Genomic DNA, 9,742 nt, shown 5'->3' on the forward strand with positions numbered 1-9,742 from the left:
GTAGGTTGGTCACGGCACACAATCATCAGAGGGCACGGTTGCATCACGGTTGTCTTACGGTTGCAGAGGTTCATGGTTCTTCACCCTATCCACGCCATCAATACACACACACACACACGCACACACACAACTCAGCCTTGATGGGCGGCTCTCCCAACATTCTACTACAGACTACGGTCCACAATACAGGAGTCAGAGAGGTGGACATCTTGTTTTGATCTTTTATGTCTTAAGGCTTATGTCTTACAGCCAATCCTCATTCCTTCTTTATTACCTTGCCTGCAGTCAGAAGTTTGTCGGCCTTCTTTTGAAACTGTCGTCGACTTGGTTTACTTCTATTGGATACGTTCTAAAAGTGAAATATGTTTGATAGATTTTTTTTTTAACAACCACTTGTTTGTTTGTTGTTTTTAGGAAAGAATGTTCTCTGTTTCCCTCTAGATKGAGAAGTGACGGGATGCTGTCTGTCTGAAGGTTGGGGGGTTGGGGGATGTAAAAACAAAACATTTTTTTTTTTTACTCCATATACAAACTTATACATACGAACAACACATGACAGACAGCCGAACAATGACTGCATCTCATCTGCCCAGAACAGCATGCTCACACACCCACCCCTAGTGCCTGCATTATTGTTTGCCACTTGTCCTTAGATTGTATCAATTTGTTTTTCTCTATTTCAATATTTAAATAGTACCGAATGACAATAGTTATAATCAATAGATAGAGAAAGTATTTCTCGGAGAGGAGGAGGGACCGATAAGGTTGATTGGCCAATTGATTGTTTGTTGACCTTCAAGAGGAAATAGTGGACTCTAGAACACTGTCACATGAGGCATTGGGTTCTTTTACTGTTCCTCTGAACCACTTTTTCTGTTCCAATGGGTGATAGGCTAGCTAGCTCCTCTAGTACAATGAGAAGCATCTTAGCATTTGAGCAGCCGTACATACTCCACAGTGGACAGAGGACACTACAGGTTTGCTTCAAGATAAGCCATAAAAGGAGTATATTTTATGGACGTCCTGGGGGGGTCGACTAGCATGCGGACTAGTACCTGTATGTGGACTTAACATGACAGATACGGACCATATCTAATGTTTGTTTGTTGTAATAACATTTCCTCTAATTTGTTTGTTTGTGTTCACCTAGTCACGCACAGACAGGGTTGTTGTTGTTTACCTGCTGCTGACTGTATGTACAGTATGAGATTTGGGTAATACTTTATTTTACRGCCCAGTTTAAGATGGTTCTAGTGTTGCAATAATCGGGTAACTTTCCCAAGATGTCCATGTTTTCCAGAAAKCCTGTTCGRAGGATTCCCAATTCCCTGCTTATTCCCATTTTGATTCCGGGAATCTTCCAACTGGGAATTTTGGGGAAAGTTACCGGAATTTTGCAATTATTACGTAATTACCGTTTTTAACATTTTAATTTCTAACTACAGTACCTGCTAAACGGGGGGTACAGAGATGATTTATGTTCCTCTGTTTTGATCCTGAAGAATTTACCTGAACACGGATTAGATTCATTACAGTCTCTTATTCATCTTCAGTGAACACGGATTAGATTCATTACAGTCTCTTATTCATCTTCAATGCATAATAATATGATTTACCTGTTCTCATACATTATGTGCCTTCTTGTATGCGACAATTCTGTTTAAATTAAACMAAAAAATGTAGTCAACAAACCACTCCATGATTTTGAGTGAGTGGGATATTTTGTGCTTGCCTGTCGGATATTTGCATATGGAAAAAAAAAAGTCTGGAATACCACCTTAGTGGTATGGATGACAGTAATGGTCAAAATACTGAATGAACGATTGAAATAAAGTGATTATTAGTTRATTCATGTCTGAGGTTTCTCCATTGATAAAGTCGAGCTGTCAACTGTCCAGGTCTGTATTATAACCACAAGGGGGTGTAAGTGCTTCAACATAAATCCTGATGAATAGTTACCGAAACAGTGCAACAGCACCCTCGACTGGCCACGATATATCATGACATGACTCCTCTACGAAGCTCTCTCCCGTCTAGTTTCCGTCTAACACTGCAGTGAATCAAGGTCGGTCTGTCTGCCCGTGGATCGATTCCAGTGTAACTATGGCAGAAATTACCCCTCTTTCTCTCTCTGTGTGTGTGTTGTCTCCAACAGGGCTACCATCCATGGGTTTCTAGGATAGTGTTGATATTCATAGAAAGAGATGCTGCTTAGCCTGGCAGGGGGGTGGTGGGGGGGGGAGGAAAACAGATTTCCTCTGCCTCTGCGATGTGGGTCACCTATCTGGCAGTGCCGTGTGTTTGAGCCTGCGTGACCGAATTTGTGACTGCCTGCATGTCAGGAGTAAGTGCAGAGAGAGAGAGAGAAGGAATGAGGATGGTACATAGTTGCATAGAGATAAAAACATATGTATGTGTACAGTGTTCTAACTCTAGATACAGTGGGGCAAAAACGTATTTAGTCAGCCACCAATTGTGCAAGTTCTTCTGTAATTTTCATCATAGGTACACTTCAACTATGACAGACGAAATGAGAAGAAAAAATAGGATTTTTTATGAATTTATTTGCAAATTATGGTGGAAAATAAGTATTTGGTCACCTACAAACAGCAAGATTTCTGGCTCTCACAGACCCTGTAACTTCTTCTTTAAGAGGCTCCTCTGTCCTCCACTGCGTTACCTGTATTATATGGCACTGTTTGAACTTGTTATCAGTATAAAAGACACCTGTCCAACCTCAAACAGTCACACTCCAAACTCCACTATGGCAAGACCAAAGAGTGTCAAAGGACACCAGAAACAAAATTGTAGACCTGCAGCAGGCTGGGAAGACTGAATCTGCAATGGTAAGCAGCTTGGTTTGAAGAAATCAACTGTGGGAGCAATTATTAGGACAATGGAAGACTAAAGACCACTGATAATTCCCTCGATCTGGGGCTCCACGCAAAGATCTCACCCCGTGGGGTCAAAATGATCACAAGAACGCTGAGACAAAATCCCAGAACCACACGGGGACCTAGTGAATGACCTGCAGAGAACTGGGACCAAAAGTAACAAAGCCTACCATCAGTAACACACTACGCCGCAGGGACTCAAATCCTGCAGTGCCAGACGTGTCCCCTGCGTGTCCCCCTGCTTAAGCCAGTACATGTCCAGGCCCGTCTGAAGTTTGCTAGAGAGCATTTGGATGATCCAGAAGAAGATTGGGAGAATGTCATATGGTCAGATGAAACCAAAATATAACTTTTTGGTAAAAACTAACTCGTCGTGTTTGGAGGACAAAGAATGCTGAGTTGCATCCAAAGACACCATACCTACTGTGAAGTATGGGGTGGAAACATCATGCTTTGGGGCTGTTTTTTCTGCAAAGGGACCAGGCCGACTGATCGTGTAAAGGAAAGAATGAACGGGGCCATGTATCGTGAGATTTTGAGTGAAAACCTCCTTCCATCAGCAAGGGCATTGAAGATGAAACGTGGCTGGGTCTTTCAGCATGACAATGATCCAAACACACCGCCGGGCAATGAAGGAGTGGCTTCGTAAGAAGCATTTCAAGGTCCTGGAGTGGCCTAGCCAGTCTCCAGATCTCAACCCCATAGAAATCTTTGGAGGGAGTTGAAAGTCCGTGTTGCCCAGCAAACAGCCCCAAAACATCACTGTCCTAGAGGAGATCTGCATGGAGGAATGGGCCAAAATCCAGCAACAGTGTGTGAAAACCTTGTGAAGACTTACAGAAAACGTTTGACCTCTGTCATTCGCAACAAGGTATTAACAAAGTATTGAGATAAACTTTTGTTATTGACCAAATACTTATTTTCCACCATAATTTGCAAATAAATTCATAAAAAATCCTACAATGTGATTTTCTGGATTTTTTTTTCTCATTTTGTCTGTTATAGTTGAAGTGTACCTATGATGAAAATTACAGGCCTTTCTCATMTTTTTAAGTGGGAGAACTTGCACAATTGGTGGCTGACTAAATACTTTTTTGCCCCACTGTAGATAGCAGTATCAAAAAAAGTAAAATATGAAAATAAGATACTGTAGCTAGCTGTATCTGACTGTGTGGATCACTGGTATCCATGTAATAGCTCTATCTAGCTGTATGAGGTATGGGAGCCATAGACTGGGAGGTTGGAGCTTAAAACAGCCAGCCACACACTCTCAGTGTGTGTGTGTTGTGTGGGTGGACTATCTCTGGTTGGCATTGTGGAACAGCGAAGGCCTCTAGGGGAAAACACAAGCATCTCAGATGTGTATGACACAGAGAGCATGGATATGACTACGAGCTACACACACGCTCTGGGACACAGGGATTAAGAGTGGGTATAAATGGGGGGGGGGGCAATCATTTCTCAATTCTCTCCAATCTGTGTTCTGTAAAGCTGCGTTTATTATGCACATAAAGAGAGCGAGCGAGCGAGCGAGAGAGAGAGCTGTCTGGATGTAACCTCATCGTTGAGTGTTTTCCATTCATTACTTCCCAGCTGTTTGTGTGTGTGTGTGTGTGTGTGTGTGTGTGTGTGTGTGGCTGCAGCCTACTAACTTGGCTCTGCTTCATAATGAGCTAGTAATTATCCTGGGACTTCATCAATTCTCTACAGACACACACAGAGGATACATCCCAAAAGGCACCCTATTCCCTATATAGTGCACTACTTTTGACCAGAGCCTATGGACTTTAGTGCGCCATATAGGGAACGGGGTGCAATTTAGGACAAAGCCGCAGAGCAGAGGGGCTGGAGAGCCTCCTCAGGTTGGCATGGTGACCACAGCAGGCCAGGGGATGAGTCGGGGAAGTGAGCACTGTAAAGCGCTACTGGAGGAGAATGGGGTGAGGGTGAGAATTTTTGGCGTAGAGAAAGTTTAGACAATGTGTGCAAAATCATTTTTTGATGTTACATCAATGCCATCCATTAATTTGTGTGTGTGTGTGTGTGTGTGTGTGTGTGTGGTGTGTGTGTGTGTGTGTGTGTGTTTATTTCTCAGATGGGAAAGTTATGACCTCGCCAAACCAACTTTCAGGCGATGATTTAAACTGCTCTGGCAGTATAAGACCCTTCCTATTTCCTGTTGATGCTGTCATAGCAACAGCACATGTTTATCTTCACCTCGCCCTCTATTATAACAAAGTTTATCCCGGTTTTATTCATTATAATACAATGTATCAATGCACTTTGAAACACATGAACAAATTGTTATACACACCACAAGACATGTAACCCTACAATATACACTACATGACCAAARGTATGTGGACACCCGTTGAACATCTCATTCCAAAACCATGGGCATTAATATGGAGGTGTTCCCCCTTTGCTGTTATAACAKTCTCCACTCTTCTGGGAAGGCTTTCCACTAGATGTTGGAACATTGCTGCAGGGACTTGCTTCCATTCAGCCACAAGAGCATTAGTGAGATTGGGCACCGATGTTGGGCGATTAGGCCTGTCTTGCAGTTGGCGTTCCAATTCATTCCAAAGGTGTTCGATGGGGTTGAGGTCAGGGCTCTTTGCAGGACAGTCAAATTCTTCCACACCAATCTCGACAAACCATTTCTGTATGGACCTCGCTTTGTGCACGGGGACATTGTCATGCTGAAACAGGAAAGGGCCTTCCCCAAACTGTTGCCACAAAGTCGTCTAGAATGTAATTTTTTGCTGTAACGCTAAGATTTCCCTTCACTAGAACTAAGGGSCCTAGCCCGAACCATGAAAAACAGCCCCAGGCCATTATTCCTCCTCCACCATAACTTTACAGTTGGAACTATGTATTGGGGCAGGTAGTGTTCTCCTGGCATYCCCCAAACCCAGATTCGTCCGTCGGACTGCCAGATGGTGAAGCGTGATTCATCACTCCAGAGAATGCTTTTCCACTGCCTCAGAGTCCAATAGCGTCGAGCTTTACACCACTCCAGCAGACGCTTGGCGTTGCGCATGGTGATCTYAGGCTTGGAAACATGGAAACCCATTTCATGAAGCTCCCGACGAACAKTTATTGTGCTGACGTCGCTTCCAGAGGCAGTTTGGAACTCGTAGTGAGTGTTGCAACCGAGGACATGCGATTTTTACGCGCTGTTYTGTAAGCTTGTGTGGCCTACCACTTCGCGGGTGAGCCGTTGTTGCTCCTAGACATTTCCTCTTCACAATAACAGTACTTGCAGTTGTCCGGGGCAGCTTTAGCAGGGTAGAACATTTTACAAACTGACTTGTTGGAAAGGTGGCATCCTATGACAGTGCCATGATGAAAGTCACTGAACTCTTCAGTAATGCCATTCTACTGCCAATGTTTGTCTATGGAGAGTGCATGGCTCTGTGCTCGATTTTATAGACCTAGACCGAATCCATTCATTTGAAGGGGTGTCCACATACGTTTGTACATATAGTGTATGTATGCTTGAGTGACCATGCAAGATTTACATTTCACAAGTTCCCAAGGATCATAGTGATCTTCCTCAACTAACACACATGATATCAAATGATGTTTTCTGTGGAAGTATTTGATCAGTAAGAACCCTGAATTGTTACATAACCCARCAGAGCACTTCTTTAAAATGCCCTAATTCAAAGGCACCTCAGATTTGCTGCTTTAGTTGCTTAGCAACCATCCAGCTCCACAGCTATGCTTGAAGCTAAAACAGCGGCAGCAGCACAGTTTTCCTAAGCAGTAGATTGTATGCTGGGTGAATGTGCATCACTGTAGTTTTGAACCCAAAGGTYGGATTACATGTATTAGCTAATGTAACATTGTGAAATGTTTATTTTACTCGTTCCATGTAAAATAAGTTGATTGTGCAGGTGTAAATAAATAGCCCGCTGGCCTAACGTCATGTATCCAGGGGAACTCGGAGGCAACAGCATGTCACACCCATGTTCATGGTCAATATTTCCTCGATTTGTGTCGGGACTATATGTTGTGGAATGATTAAATAGTATGAATAATTTAATCAAAACTTTAAGAAAAAAAATGAAAATATGTCAATCATTATTTGAATATGTCGGTAACCCGTTGTATACAAGTGATAATGCCCTAAAGGCCGGTGTTTGGAGGATATATTGGCACGGTTTGCCAGCCCGGGACAGTCTCGAACATAACAACACACATGCCAATATATCCTCCAAACACCGGCTCATTATCACTCACTCAAACAAACCATACATTCCATCATCATCTCTGCATGTTAAAACACATAGACAAAACAAAGACCACAGTATGTTTGGCCGAGAGGATACGAGGAGAACTCTTTACCCTCCTTATGACCTCACAATGGGGAACATTCTCTCTGGGAACATTCTCTTGGCCTTCCAGGACAAACACGTTCTCTTCTCTCTGAGAAACACTGACTACCACTGCATGAAGTCAACATTCCTAACCTCCCGTCAGTCCCCTGGCTCTGCTGTGGCTGTGGCTGTTCAGACGTAGAAATAGAGCAGGAAAAGTCCCTCAGACCATGACAATCTTAACAGTACATTCATGGATACACCCAATATGGCTGACATGGTATTTGTGATGCATATTATTGCCTAACTTCTCCTGCCAATGCTGTGGCTGCGGCTGTTCAATCCATGAAAGCCCATCAGACCATGACAATCTGACAGTAAATTCAATATGGCTGTCATGGTCTTTGTGATGCATAGAATTGCTTATATTTTTATAGTTCAGTTTACACAGAGATACATCTTAAGCCCTATTCACATGGGACTAGTATTACCATAGAACGTCGGTTTTGTAATAATTACCCCAGCATGTCTGTTTTTTTCAGTGCACGATTCGGACGGGATTAGTTTTACCAAACTGCCCCTGTGTGTGTCTGTGGCAACCACTTCCTCATCTGACGGTACATCTGTTTGAGGAAACAGACACGTGGAATTGATGAAACTGGTTCTAAAGAGACATCAATCTTTCTGTCTGTTGTTGAATTTCCTTGTCTCATTGACTCTTGGATCTTGTTTTCTGTCCTTATCACTCACTCACTCACTCACTCACTCACACACACACACACACACACACACACACACACCAAAATATTTATATGCACTCCATTTACAGACAGTTCTGTCACATCACATCACATGCACTGTCACATCAGAACTGTCACATCACATGCACTGTCACGTCACATGCACGTGTTTGTTTCTCAGTGCTGTACAGATATAGGAAAACATGTTGTTTTGAACACTTTTCTCATTCAGATAAAACATGCTGCTTGATTCATGTGTGAGCACTTCCTGCTTTGTGACAGTGTTGTGATATGAACATCCTCTGGTGAGGGAGGGAGGCCAACGAGGAGTTAAGCCCTCTCTCCTCTCTTCTCTTCTACTCTCTTCTCATCTAGCCCTCCAGAGTCATATTTTCAGACTCTGTCTCACGGCACAATTCTGGCTTGTTGCGTAGATAAGCTGCCATATGTGAGAAAGACAGTCGTAGATAAGCAGCCAGATGTGAGTGAGAGAAAGAAAGGAAGGAGGAAGAAAGAGAGAGAAAAGTGGAGAGGGGGGGTGAGGGGAGGACGTATACTTGAGAAGCGTTTTTTAGAATGAGAGCTGTTCGTTAGCAGTAAACACGAGAGAAAGAGAGAAACTCAAACCGGGGGAGGGGAAAGGAACAATGGAGGGGTAATGATCAGCAATCTACAGAGCTAGCTGTCAGCCTCCACAGCCACACACATGCAAATTATATTTTGCCTAATCCTAAACCTAACCTTAAATCTAAAATAGCATCTTTCCTTTTGGGGACCGTTGAAATTTGGGGACCGTCCTCACATTTTCTTTGTTTTACTATCCTTGTGAGGACTTTTGGTATCCAAAAGGATAGTAAAGTTAGACCACAAACACACATTGCTGAGAGATTACTGTTTCTCTAGGTCGGTTCAGTTTTGGTTTGATTATTAAAAAATCATCACGTAAATGCATTATAAAATAACATATGTAAGTGTTTTAAAATGGTCATACCGTGTATCATTTAGATATTTGGACTTTTAGGCCTCTTTTAGGTATATAAAAACATATATATAAAAAAATATAGAATTTGGCTTTACTTCTATAGCCCATAGAAACACATTGAATAAGACATTCTTAAAATGGCAAGGAAGACAGTCAAAAGAAAAATAATAAGGAATAAGGTTGTGAAGTGTCTGTCCTATATCTAGGAGATATAAGAAAGTTCAGGAAATATATACTTTTTTTTTTTTACACTTATTTAACCCTTTATTTTTTTTTGTATGGGTTACCTTCAGACGAGCGTTCATGAGTCTCCCCTTTCCACATATTCATTTGTAGCTCAAACGATTCAGACTCTACAGACAAATTGGCACATCAGCTTTACCAACTTCAGATGAGTCCTGTGACACTTGTTGGGCTCGTAGAGCAGAAAGGATAATACTGTAGTTTGTAGTAATGGCCAAACCGTTCAGATGCTACAGATGTTTTCATGAGAAGACCACTTTTTCGGGATGCCTTATGGTCTGACAAACATCACTATAGCTCGGCCACCTTCCACCGCAGATGCGGAAGGCTGATATCTCTAGCTTAAACTGACAGATTCTGATGGGGATTTTTGTATTATGTTTCTTAGATTGGCGCACTGGTGCAAATTTTAATAACTGAACCCTCACCGAATTGTTGGTTAATCGCTCAGCACACACACACACACACACACACACACACACACACACTTACACACTCACAGTCTGGATCTCATTATAAGTAAATGCATTTGGCAGTGGGTCCGTGTGAGCGGGAGAG

The sequence above is a fragment of the Salvelinus sp. IW2-2015 genome, linkage group LG26, assembly GCF_002910315.2.
Source record: "Salvelinus sp. IW2-2015 linkage group LG26, ASM291031v2, whole genome shotgun sequence".
NCBI lineage: Eukaryota > Metazoa > Chordata > Actinopteri > Salmoniformes > Salmonidae > Salvelinus > Salvelinus sp. IW2-2015.